Consider the following 13,730-nt stretch of genomic DNA (forward strand, 5'->3'; position numbering starts at 1 on the left):
TGTGTGTGTGTGTGTGTGTGTGTGTGTGTGTGTGTGTGTGTGTGTACCGTCAAATTGGATCTGACGGGTACAGGAGGAGATGGCCCCCTCCTTCTCCGGCAGAGCATCTGGTGGATTCGAACCACATATCTCTGGGATTGCAGTGCAGCTTCTTGCCACTAGGCCACCAGAATTCGCCTTGTTCACTCCCTTTGTTGTTGACATGTTGATATTCTTTGAATCCTTTCCCTTTGACCTTGGTCTGGGCCTGAAATCTTTATGCCCATTCCTTTCAATTTCAAGAAGGGACCCCTCCCCCCCTTCTTAAACTCTGGCATATGACCTTGACTCCCTTTCTTTTTTTTTAAATTTAAGTTTTTTAAAATTAATTTTAATGAAAGTTTACAGAGACTTAGGGTTTCCAGTCATTCATTGTTGCACTTTTCTCCCTACCCATCCCCTCCCCCCATTCACTTTTCTTGAAAAGAAAAATAAAAACTGTTTCGTTGTTATGCAATCTCTCCCCCCAAGTTCACTCTACTATGCAGCCTTCACTCTGGACTTCCGTAATGACAAGAATACCCATTCATATATCTCTTTTATACAGTTCTCTCTCTCACCTGTTTCAACGCAATATATATCATTCCTCCCCTCTTTTTCTGTCTTCCCTCAACCCTGATGTCAGTGCCATTTTACAACAGTGGCCCTATGCAATATTTGTCCTTTTCTGACTCAGATACTTTACTCAGCATAATGTTCTCCAGGGTCATCCATTTTGCATAATATTTCATGTGTTCCTTGTTTTTCAATGCTGCATAGTATTCCACTGTGTGAATATACCAGCGCTTCTCCATTCATTTGTTTGTTGATGGGCACTTGGGTTGTTTCCAGCTCTTTGCTATTGCGAACAAAGCTGCTTGAACATGAGTGGGTACTAGAAGGATGGTTCAACATTAAAAAAAAAACAAAACACAACCAACAATCAATGTGACTCCCTTTCTTATTGACAAGATTCTACACGTACATCTCTACCCTTTCCCCCAGTTTTCTCTCACTTGACTTGTTTCCCTATAAAGGTAGTTCACATCCTTCCCAACTTGCGATTGCTCCTGACTTCAATGTGTCCTCTGCTTCTACTTCACCTACCTCTTTAGGAGAGCGACTACGGACAGACTAGACCTGGTCCTCTCTTAGCCTCTCCATGTTCCCTCCAGAACCTCTGTGATCTGGCTGTGGGCCCAGTCCCTCCAGTTGAAATCACCCTCTTGAGCTGTATCTGTCCTGACTTGCAGTCAGAGGGCAACCAGGCTTCTCTAACAAGCATAAAGAAATCTTTCTGATTCCCTTTGAAACTCATCAGGAAAATTACTTACGGTAGACAAAGAGCAACCCTTTCATGGGTGGTTTGTTTTGGAGGTGTGGGAGAAAAAAGTTCTTACCTCTCACCTTAGGGCACTTTCTTCTTCCCCCTCCCCCACTTTATAAGTCAAGTGTTTTATTAGATAATGACCCAAACCTCTTAAGTGCGAATCCATCTCTATCAGCAGGACAACAGGTGTCCCATATTAGAGATCCTGATGGTGCTCAGCATTACCTGCAGGAGGAGTGATATAGGTATAGATGCCACCAAAGATCAGACCTTAAGGGAAAAACATTTAATTAACCAACCTCCATGTAATTAACACAACCTCAAGCCACTAGGACACAGGCCCTCCCAACACCCTTAATCTTCTCTTTAGCTCGTCTGCTGAAGAATTTGGCTTCACAATGACTGGTTGCTTTGGGAGCTTTCCCTTCCCCAAAACTTTGTTGTAACCCGATCAAACCACATCAATGATGGGAGCAGCTCCAGTCTTGTTTTTTGCAGCATTTACCCTTGGTCTGCTCACTGACCAAAGTCCCTAATCTGGCCAGGTTAACAGTTGGGCAGAAGCCCTGATTCCTCTTCAGTTGGTAATGTCTCATACCAAGCTTTCCAAAATAACCTGGATGGCTAACAGTCTTAAAGGTCAATCTGATACATGTCACTAACCTGGTGACAAATTGTGCCCCAAGACCCACAGCCAGTGAACAAGGTCAGCAATTACTCTTCGAAAGCTCTAGCACACCAAGGCAACAACCAATACCCAAGCGTGACTCTAGCCTCGATAGGCACTTATTTTCAAGACTTAGAAAGATATTTGAAAGGCTCCACCTTTCCCTGTGTGGTAGAGGAAGGAAGATGTGGAGGGAAGTATCACTGTATGCTGTGCTAGGGATATGGCTTGGTGCTGAGTTAGTGCCACTTATCAGTGATAGTGCCTCTGATGGCCTTCATGGGTAAGGAATTGTGCTGCCAAACTAAAGGCAAGTGGTTTGAATCCACCAGCTGCTTTGAAGAAGGAAGGGCAGTCTCCTGCTATGTTATTTACTGCCTCTGAAAACTCACCTGAGGTTCGCTTATCAGTCAGTCCTAACTCATTGTCAGTGAGTTTCAGTTTTTTGAAGTCCTTTATATATGCATCATTTCATTTATTTGTACAGCATCTCTCAGGCTCAAGATTACTGCCATGTCCTTTTTGCAGATGAGAAATAAGCTTAGAAAACAGAGGCAAAAGGTTTTAAGATACCAGCTAGGACAGAGTTGGAATGCAAACCCATCTCTGCCTGGGCAAAATCCAGCCCTGGCGCACCTCCTTGTACTGCTCTGCTTGCTTTGGTGGGACAAGGAGGCGAAGAAGAAGCTAACGTTCTTTGCTGTACATCACTTACAGTAGAGTTTGGTGTGTCCTCCAGCTCTCTGAGTTGAGTCTATACTTGAATCACTATTACTGTTCTGTGCCAAAAGCACTGTGTACAGGTATCAGCATTTTATGGGGAAAGCCTGGAGACCTACTCATTGCTATTTTTAGGCCTGTTTCTGCAGCTCATGGCTCTGCCCTGTGCACACATGATCTTATTTGACATCTTGATGTGGATGGAAAGGACCCAGGATGGAGAGTACCAGAAAACCTGGGTTTTGAACTGCATTCTGCCTTTAGCAATACAGTGTTGACCAAACCATACAATCTCTCTGAGTTTTTATTTCTTTTTTTATAATATAGGGGTAAATACCCCAACAGAGAAGATAATAGCAACTCTAAGGCACAATGAAAATTTTTGTTAAGAAAAAAGTCTGTAATTTACCATTGAAAGTTGTCCTGCTTGAAAGGTGGTGGGGGTTCAAATCCATCAGCAGCCCTGTGGAAGAAGAATGATGGGTAATCTCCAGTGTGATTCAGTTTCTGAAAACTTGCTGGAGGGTCAACTATGAGTTCCAATACCACAGCAATGAGCGAGTGAGTGAATTTAAGAATCAGCAATTCTAGTGGCATGTTGTTGTGTTGTTTCTAGGTGCCATTGAATCAAGTATGACCCATAGTGACCTTATGAACAATAGACCTGCACTCTGTCCTATCCTGTGTCATCCTCACACTTCCTGACACACTTGGGCCCATTGCAGCGTTACTGTGTCAACCCACCTTTTTGAGGGTCCTCCTCTCTTTCACCAACCCTCCATTTTTCCAAGCATGATGTCTCTTTCAAGGAATACTTTGGGAGTGTTGCATTATGTTAGACAAAGGTTTATCATCTCTGCTTCCAAGGAGCACTCTGGCTGTACTTTCCTCAAAGGCACATTTGGTTGTTTTTCTGGCAGTCAGTCCATGGGATATTCAGTACTCTTCTCCAATACCATAGTTCAAAGACATCAATTCTGGTGACATAGTGTATAACAATTTGAGCTGCTAATCAAAGGATAGCTTTTCCAATCTACCAGCAACTCCAAGGGAGGAAGATGAGCCATCTCCCCCAATAAAGATTTATAGGCCCTGAAACCTTAGGGAGTTTTGCTATACTTTGGAACCAATTCAAATGCAGTGGGCTTGATTTAGTTAATTTAGGAATGAGGAGTCCTGGTGACACAATAATTAAGTGCTCAGCTGCTAACCCAAACGTTGGCAGTTTGAAATCACCCAGGTAGTCTGTGGTAGAAGGACTTCGTGATCTGCTTCTGTCAAGATTACAGCCAAGAAAACACTGTGGGGGCAGCTCCACGCTGTCACGTGGAATCACCAGGCATCAGAATGCATTCAACAGCATATAACAACACATTTGGGGAGCTCTGGTGACACAGTCCACAGAGTTGGGCTGCTAAGGCAAGGCCGTGCTTTCCTGGAGGCCTGAATCCACAGGCTGCTTTGAGGGAGAAAGATGCGAAGTCTCTTCCTGTTTGATTTACAGCCTTGGAAACCCACTGGAAAGTCAGCTATGAGTGAGAACCAACTCAACAGCAACAAGAGAATGAAGAACAAGTTGAGGAGTGAGGAAAATCCAGGTTATGGAGTTAAGTCCGTGGGCGAGCTGGATAAGGTAGAGACTTGCTAACTTCTTTCTGGTTCTATAACAGGGTAACTTGGCTTCAATGGCTTAAAGTTGTTCCCCCATCTCTCTTACCTTCCACCTCATATCTCAACTTGACTTCAACACTGAACTTATTGGCCAGAATTCTTCAGTGGGGTTTCAGGATTGTGTCCCCAGCGACCTTTGCCCTTGAATCTTGTGATTTTTGCTTCGTAGGAGCAAGGTTCCCATAGTAACCAAGATGATTGCCTAAGACTGGCCTGAGGATCCTGGAGTTGTCTAGGTCAAAACTTTGCCACTGTAGAACCAGAGATGAGTTGGCCCATTCTCCTCTTTGTACAGGATTTCTAAGTGGAGCAAAGGATATGCCCTTGCCTAGTAACAAGCCTTTTTCCTGAAATTTTTTAGTTTCAACCAGTTCTTTCTGCTATAATAATTCTGTGTATTCCTTCAATCTTTTTTTTTTAATTGGTTTGTTCTTCTATCTTCTTTTGATGCTTTCAGGATCATTCAAGATTTTGCCATAGCATCTCTCAGTATTGCAACTCAAGGCTTAAATTTTCATTTTAGGAAAATTGTATTTAAAAAAAAATTCAGGATGTACCATATGAACAAGAGCCAATAGTAATAAAGGAAGAAATTAAAGCCACTCTGAAGGCATTGGCAAAAAATAAGACCCCAGGAATCAATGTGGTATCAATTGATGAGTTTCAACTAACTGAGGCAGGCCTGGCAGTGCTTATCAGTTTATGCCAGGAAATTTGAAAGAAAGCTACTTGGTTGACAGACTGGCAGAGATCCATATTTGTTCTCATTCCCAAGAAAGATGATCCAGCAGAATGTAGAAATTATCAAACAACATCATTAATATTACACGCGAGCAAAATATAACAGAAGATGATCCCAAATCAGCTAGAACAGTACATTGACAGAGAACTGCCAGAGTTCAAGTAGAGTTTAGAAGAGGCCATGGCTGTAGGGATATCACTGCTGGTGTTAGATAGATCCTGGCTAAATGCAGAGAATATCAGAAGAATGTTTATTTGTGTTTTATTAACTATGCAAAGGTATTAGACTTTGTGGATCATAACAAATTATGGCTAACTTTTAGAAGAATGGGAATCCCAAAGTGCTTAATTATGCTCAAATGAAACCTATACCCAGACCAAGAAGCAGTAGTCTGAACAGACCAAGGGTACACTACATGGTTTAAAATCAGGAAAGTTGTTTACAAGGTTGTATCTTTTCTCCATACCTATTCAATACGTATGCTGAGTAAATAATTTGAGTGCTGCATCAGGATCAGAGGAAGATTCATCAACAAACCTGAGTTATGCAGATGACACAACCTTGTTTGCTGGACTTGAGGAGGACTTAAAATGTTTACTGTAGAAAGTCAAGTCCATAGCCTTCAATATTTATATCTCAATGTCAAAAAACAAAAATTCTCATCACTGGGAAAAGCAAATAACATAACAGATGGAGAAAAGATTAATGCTGTCAATGATTTTATTACATTGGGCAAGTCAGCTGTCAGGAACCTCTGCAAATTAACTTAAGAGCAATGATGTCAGTTTGAAGACAAAGGTGTACCCAATTCAGGCCAGGCTCTTCAATCACTTACTATGCATCTGAAAGCTGGAAAATGAAAAAAGAGTACTGAATAGCCCACAGACTGCCATAAGACTCAAATAAATATGTCTTGCAGAGGGTACAATTAGAATGTACCTTGGAGATAAAAATGACAGAGCTTCATATCATATAATCTGGGTATGTTGCTAGGGGAGGCTATTCTTTGGAAAGAGACATGGGCTTGGAAAAGTGGAGGGTCAGTGAAAGGGAAGAAGACTCTCGATGAGATGGGTTGACAAGAGGGACTGCAGCAATGGCTAAGTATATCAGGGATGATGAAGATGGCACACAAAAGGACAGGGTTCAGATCTTTTGTTCACAGGGTTGCTATAAGTCATACCAATAACAACAATCCCAGGTTAGTCTTTTCCTGTGTTTGACAGCCTCTGAATACCAGCTGGAGGGTTGGCTATGAGTCAGTTCTTATTCGATGGTAATGACGGTTTTTTGGTGTGTGTTTGTTTTAAATGTTAAGTAACATAAAGACTGGTAGTTCAACCCCACTTAGCAGTTGGGAAGGCATTCAAATCTACCTCTAAGAAGATTATTGCCAAGAAAACCTTGTCATTTCTACTTTGGAGTGCATAATGCTGTCATGAAATCAGAATCAACTCCATGGTAATGGTTTTGTTTTGTCTTGTTTTTTGTTCCTCTTTGTATAGCTGAAGGAGCCCTAGTGTATAATAGGTTAAATGCTGGGCCGTTCAAACCCACCAGCCGCTCAAAGGAAGAAAGGTGAGGGAGTTTCTTCCTGTTAAGATTTACAGCTTCAATGGAGGGCTGCGGTGGGTCAGAACCAAGACAACTACAATGGGTTTGGTTTTTTGGTATGGTTGAGGAAATGTGGTGTTTTGAGGGGTGTGGGTTGCAGAAAACTTTTGAGGTACAGCAGAGATGAGAAATTCAGACAGGGATGCATTCTGGCTTTGGGGGGCCCTGGAGTAGCGCTAAGAAGCTGTGCTGCAATCAAGGCACCTTTCTCCATGAGGATAGGCAGACTGTTCTTGCGGGATTCACCGCCTCTGAAAACCCACTGGACAATCAGCTATGAGTTGGTTCTGACTCATTGGTACACAATATTAAATAACAAGAGGCTCTTTCGGGGAGCTCTGGTGGCATAGTCCCCAGGGAATTGAGATGTTAGCCTAAACGTGGTTCCTTTCTGCTGGTTTTAGTCCTTGAGGAACTCTGGAAGGAAGGAGAGAATCTCTTCCCACTTGATTTGCCACTTTCAAAAACCTGCTGGAAGGTCAGCTGTAAGTAGGTTCTAACTTGAGGGCAATGAATTGAGTTGATGTATGTAACTATTTTCTTCAGCTTTGAAATGAACTTTCCCCCTCTGATTTACAATAAGACACTTAAAGGTGGGCACTCCACCTATGACGCTTCATCAGGAAGCCTGTAAACTCAGCTCTGCTGCCTGCCCAGCCCCACTGGGTTTCCTCTGCGCAATGCTGCCTCCCACAGCCTGGGAGAGAGCTGTGCCAGCTGCCAGCCACAGATGGAGAAGGAGAGCTATAGAATTTAGCCTCCATGGAAAGAGGGTGTGGTGGTGCTGTCTTCATCAGGTGGGCTTTGCATCCAGACTAATGGAAGCAACTTCCAGCCAAGCTATCCCTGGTAGGAGCTGTGCCCTGTCTCTCTGATAGTGTGTGTTTGAGACAGCCCACATGCCTTCCTACCTGCAACTGGCACCTTCCCTACTTCCCTGTTTGACCTCCAGCAGAAAAGTTTCCTTTTCTTGAAAGCCCACTGTGTGCTGAGCACTTTCCATGCATTATGTCACTAGGCCATCACAATGCATTTATGAAGGAGGTGACATGATCTTTACTATACAAAGGAAGAAACAAACTCAGGCAAGCCAAGAGCTGCCACTGATACCACATGGCTGTGTACTTCCTATGTTGGTTTGAGGAACTTACCCTAACTCCCTCTAACAACTTCCAAGAATATGGGGTAGAGTTTAGAAACCCTGGCCCTGTTTCCCATCCCTGGTTTGGGTTGTACTCTTGTTTATGTTTGAATCTTCTGCCCATTAGGAAAAGACGTTAAGAACAGATTCTAAATTCAGACAGTTGTATTCAGCACAGCCTGTAGCCCAGGATGCCTAGGGTAGGGCGTGGCCAGCTTGATGAACTTCTGGGCCTCTTCTCAGAAGACCCTGTGCCCTCTTCAACCTTGGAGAGTGCTTGGTCTTTGTAACCTGTTATAAAGAGGAGGAGAGGATTGCAGAGGACTCATTTCTCCTTCTTCCTTAAGGTTGGGTTGGAGGCAGCCCTCAGATCCCTTGTTCAGGTCTCAACACACGTAAGGTCTGTGTGCAAAACAGTATAAATTTCCCTTGGCTGATGCTTAAATCTCGTACATGTGCTGTTCAGCGTTTTTACAGGACCTAGGACCCACAAATGGGCTTGTCTCAGGTCAGGGACCTACTCTGAGGCTGTGTATCTCCCAATCTCTGGGTTATCCAGAAGACATCCATTGTTCCCCACAGAAGAATCTAGACTAACCTCATAAAGGACTTATTAGACTCAATTTTTGCCCTATAAATCAAGACTCTGGGATTTGAAGGTCCAGGCCTTGCCCTTAGGCAAATTCCTTCAAATCCGGGAAGCCTCAGTTGATCCAGCTGGGAAATGGGGACAATGGAGAGAACCTTGCATGCATGCCATTTGCTGGGCCTGCGTAGCCACAGGGTCCTCAAGAGCTGGGAGGTGGGCGTTGGGCTAGTCTTCTCCTCCGGGCTCCTGCAGACACTTGGAGCGCAGGCAGGGTGAGTCTGGAGGGCGAAGAGCCCAGCACTGCAGCCACCTGCGCCCGGGGCGCTTGCAGGCGTCCGGGTGCGGCTGAGCCGCGGGCTGCGCTAGGCGGCGGGGTAGCGGGCCCGGCGGGCGAGCAAGGAGTTAAAGCGGGCCCGGGGCAGAGCGCCTGTCAGACGCGAGCATGTGCAGTCCGCACCGCATCCGTACTATGGGTGAGTGCCGCCGCCGCCGCCGCCGGGGGCTCCGCTGCACCCGGGCAGCGGCGGCCGCAGCTCCTCGACCCCTGCGCCGCCGTGGCGGACGCCGACACCCAATGCGGGTCTAGGCGCGGTGTAAGAGGCCGAGCGTGGCGGGGAAGGCACCGCCGGCCACTGGGCGTGGGGGGGGGAGCACCCCGGGCGCCGGGCGTGGGGGCGGGGAGCCGGCGGCACCGAGAGCGCCCCGAGTCCCCGCGCGGGAGGAGGAGCGGGAGCGAGCCCGGGAGACGGCGCTCCTGGCGGCACCTGCGCCCGGCAGGCGGCCGGCCCTGCCCTGCCCTGCCCTGCCCGTGGCCCCGGCCCCACACCGGTAGGTGTCCCCGATGTCTGCAGAGAGGCCTGTCCGCCGCGGGGAGAGGCAGCCGTGCCGGGTGGGCAGCGCGGAGCACGGGGGGCGCAGACGATGAGGGCAGTGATGGGGGGCACTCGGGCCGGGGGCGCTGCCTGCTCTGGCTTTCTCTTTGCTTTCGGTTTCGAAGCTGCTGCCTGGGCTCGGGAACTGGCTGCCGGCGAGATTGTGCGCCCGCGGGCTTGGATTCCCTGCGGGGGATGGGCGCGCAGGGGGGCGTGTTGGAGAAGGGGGGTGCACCTTGGCAACTTTCCCCACCTGAAACAAAGGGGCATCAGGGGGAGGAGAGGCCAGCTGGGTGTTTGGAGCAGCAGAAGGTTGACACCTCCCCTTTTCCTCCGGGCAGAGAGCACCCCCGAGGTCTCCTCTGAAGGCAGAGGGGGGCGCTCGTCCTGTTGGTAGCAGGGGAGCCACTAGGACTTGAGAGTGTAAACCACGAACCTTCCTGAGTTTGACACTGAGGACTTTCTTGGAAGAGGGAAAAACCCTGTCAGAAGGACCCCTGCTTCTTCCTCTTCCCCAGGGCACTTGGGAAAACTGCGTGGTGGTGGACCAGCCACCTCAGTATCTTCCCCTGCTGAGGTCCGTGCCCTGAACCCAGCCCAGCCCTCTGGCTGCCGGCCCTTGGTCCGCCTGCCCTGATCTGGTCCTCTGATCCACTGTGAGAGATGCTTGGCAGGCAAGGGGGACCATGCTAGTTCTCTTTCTAGCAAGAGTAGGCAGGTATGGGCCAAACTCTGCAGCCCGCTTCCCCGGTCTTCTTTTCCTTTTTTTTTTTTTTTTTTATGCTCAGACAGCAGCCCCTTTGCACCTTCCCTGGACTTTGCTTTTCTCCAGTGTTTCCTTGAAGGTACGTTTGGTTGCCTTAGATATGGGACTTTAGGGCTGTTCTGTTGCTGTTTGCAGCCCTCCCAGGAGGAAAAGAGCAGAACCTCAGGGAGTTGTGCCCTTGTAACCTTGGGGGCTCTGTTCCCATTTCTTGTGTGTTTTCAACATACAAATAACAAAGGAGCTGTTACTCTGGTCTTCAGACTAGCATCTAGAGGACTGGGTTTTTCTCTCTGCTGTACCGGGAGGAGAGGTCAAGGCAGAAGACCCAGTCATCTGCCCTGGGGGGTTATATGGTGCCCTTCTCCCTAAAAACCCAAATGGGCCAGCTTGCAGGTCCTGGTCTCTGATCTTGTGTCTGGCTAGCATGTGATCACCAACTCCCAGTGGTGTAGGGCTGCCCCCTGGCCTGACCTCTCTAGTAGCAGTTCAAAAGCTCAGTCCCCCTCACCTCAGCTGTAAGGCAAAGGCGAGGACATCTACTTGCCTGTGGAGAGGGAAGGCACCAGGCTGCTGGGTAACTGAATTGATGATACAGGGGTTGGGTCTGCCTTGGAGACAGATGATGGCGTGCTGAGATGAGGCTTCATCTTCTTCCCCGACTTTGCATTTGAAGGCAGAGATAGGCAAGGAGAGACACCAGGGGCCAAATCAATTTGGTTTTTGGTCCTTGGAGGGAAATGCCAAGTAATGTTGACTTTGGTCACTTAGGGAGCTCTGATGGTGTAGTGTGTAATATGTCAGATTGCTGACTGTTAAGTCAGTGATTTGAATCTACCTAGTACTTTGGGGGAGAAATGGGCTGTCTCCAGTAAAGGTTTATTGTTGACTCATAGCTGACTCTCCAGTAGGTTTTCAGAGGTTGTAAATCACACAAGAGACGATTGATTGCTCATCCTTCTCCTTCAGAGTACCTAGTGGATTTGAACCGCTTGCCTCGGCGTTGGCAGTGCAACTCTGTACCCCTAGGCCTCCAGAGCGCCTTCCTTATTTACAGTCCCATAAATCTGGTGGAGAGTGGCTGTGAGTCGGAATCAGCAGCAATGACTTGTTCTTGATTGTTGGTGTTTTAAGCTGAAGGAGTTGGGGAGATTCCAGAACCAGTAAAGAAAAGAACAGAAAAATGAAGCCCTTCGACATTTGGGACTTGGAACTTGTGGCCGAAGTCAGATAGACGTATTAGGCAGAGCCAAAGCCTGATCCACTTCTAGGGGACCTTTCCATCCAGTGAGACAGGGTTGATTATCTCACAGTTCCAAACTGTGTATCCAAAGCCATTTCCTCAGAGGTGAGGATAATGATATTGAGGCCTGACCTCCCCAGCCTCAGTAGTGAGAGAATGGCTTTTCCACAGACTATTCCTCCAGTGTAAGATGACTATGAGATAGGGAAATGATACTCCCCTGAGTCTCTCTTTTAAAGTGATAGGGCATGGCTTTTTGCGTTTAAAAAGAGATTTAAGAGCCGAGGCCCTCAGACAAAAGATGTTAAGTGAGTTAGGGGAGCATTAGACTGTGTTTATTTCAATTGTATCAGATTCACATATTATTTCTAAAGGGAAAGGTGTCATTTTACAAGAAAGAGCTGAATTACAGTTTTTGTGATAGGGGAGGCTCAATGTTGGTTTTGAGAGTGTAGTTTTTATCAGCAGCAAGTGTTCTTCTGTCTGCCTCTTTGTTCCTTGGCATCCTGGGGCTCCTTCCTGGGTAGATTTTTCCACGGTCAGCATCCAACCTTGGATGTCAGTGACTGTCACCCTCCAAGCTGAATAGGGTCCCTGATGCTGTTGGGGGACACTGATGTAGAGACTTGGATAAGGCGGTAAAGTGAAGCAGCTGGGTCTTAGCATCAGCCCTATCAGATCTGGCTGTCCTTGAGCTCAGAGAAATCTAACCCTCCCACAGCCTGGCTGTTTTCACATTTGTCTCCCTTCCCCCTGAGAACTCACTGACAAGGTGGTTTGGGTTTTATTTCTCATTGTAGGAGCGTTCCTTCCACGGTGTGGATAATTTCCGAGTTGGCAAACTCACAGCTCCCGTTGTGGCAACACCTGGCTCTGGAGGGACCATCGGAAAGGATTCTGATGTTCTGAGAAGGAAGACACAGCCTTTTCTGACCAGTCTTGTATTTACTCCACCACTGCTTCGCATAAATCAGAGGCTTAATATCTGAAGAGTGAAGTGTAAGCTGATTCTGGGAAAGGGAGAGGAGAGTTAGCGTGTGAATGTGTGGGTAAGTTTTTCTTTTCTGCGATATAAGAGCAATAGGTTATACCTTTTCATTATGAGGTAAAGATACACTGACTGGTTGAAGAGGACCAGAACATGTGCTTGGTACAAGATATCCCTTTGCTTAAGGGCTTTGATCTGTGGGATGTTCCAGGCTGCTTTGATTCAAGAAAAGGAAGTGGTTTTCACCCCTGGTACAAATATCTATTGATAAAATGGTGACTGAGTAAGTAATACATCATAGCCGTCACCAGGAAGGGTGCTTGGGTAGCCTAGACTTTAGGAAGTGACATGGCTAATCCAGTGGGCTACATGGAATTTGAATTCACTAGCTTTTCCAAGGGAGGGAGATGGTTGATCTCCATTGTGATTTACAGCTTTAGACACCCAGTGGAGGGTCAGCTATGAGTCTGTTCTAACTGAGCTGAGCATGAGCGTCACCAGAATAAAAAAGGAAAGCCTTCCCATTACCTATATCCCCCCTGGCTGCAGGTGTGGGCTCTTGCTCTCTGCCTTGAGGCTCGAGAGTGTTTATTCTTAATATGTTGGAATTTCACATGGTTGATTGAGGTCTCAGTGTGATATTGACCTCGATACTCTTTCAATGGATGATTCTGAAAGGTACCTTCCCATCTTCCTCTTATGTTGGTGCCTCTTCTGCCTCCAGGGTCAGTCATGTTCCAATCCAGCAAGAGTAGCCAAAGTAATTTCCAATTCCTATTTCTCAGCATCTAGTTCCCCATTGACCTTTACTGAGATGTAAACACTCTGGCTTCCAGCAGAATATCTGGTATCTTTTCAGGGCTCTTGACTCCCAGTGTGCCTGCTGTCACAGAAGGGCCAGCATCCTTGAAATGAATATAGACGATCTGTATGGAGAGGACTTAGGTTTTCAGATTGTTCCTTCTTGCTACTCTATCCCCTCAAAGCATGGCTATCTTTTTAAACTTGCACTGACAATTCTTAAAGTAACATAGGATGATCTAACAGATAATGTGGTGTGAGCAGACAGAACCCTTTCTTTTTTTTTTTCCTATAATTATATTTTATTAATTTTCATAAACATTTACAGAGATTTTGGGCTTCCACTCATTCATTGTTGCACTATTCTCTTTACCCTCCTCCCAGTTTGTTCTTGTCCAAATGCCACAGTGCTTGTCAAAGCCAGTTCTGATTAATCTTCTTTGTCAGTGTATCCTTTGCCATTCCCTATCACTCCTCCCTGAGAGAGACTTCACCCTGAGTCATAAGGAAAAGGGGACGGCGTATTCTCTTAGCTACTTCCTGCTGAAAAGGGACGCTGTGGGTTTCAGGG

This window comes from Elephantulus edwardii, unplaced genomic scaffold, assembly GCF_000299155.1.
Source record: "Elephantulus edwardii isolate Elephantulus edwardi_28Jun2011 unplaced genomic scaffold, EleEdw1.0 scaffold00037, whole genome shotgun sequence".
In the NCBI taxonomy this organism is placed as follows: Eukaryota; Metazoa; Chordata; class Mammalia; order Macroscelidea; family Macroscelididae; genus Elephantulus; species Elephantulus edwardii.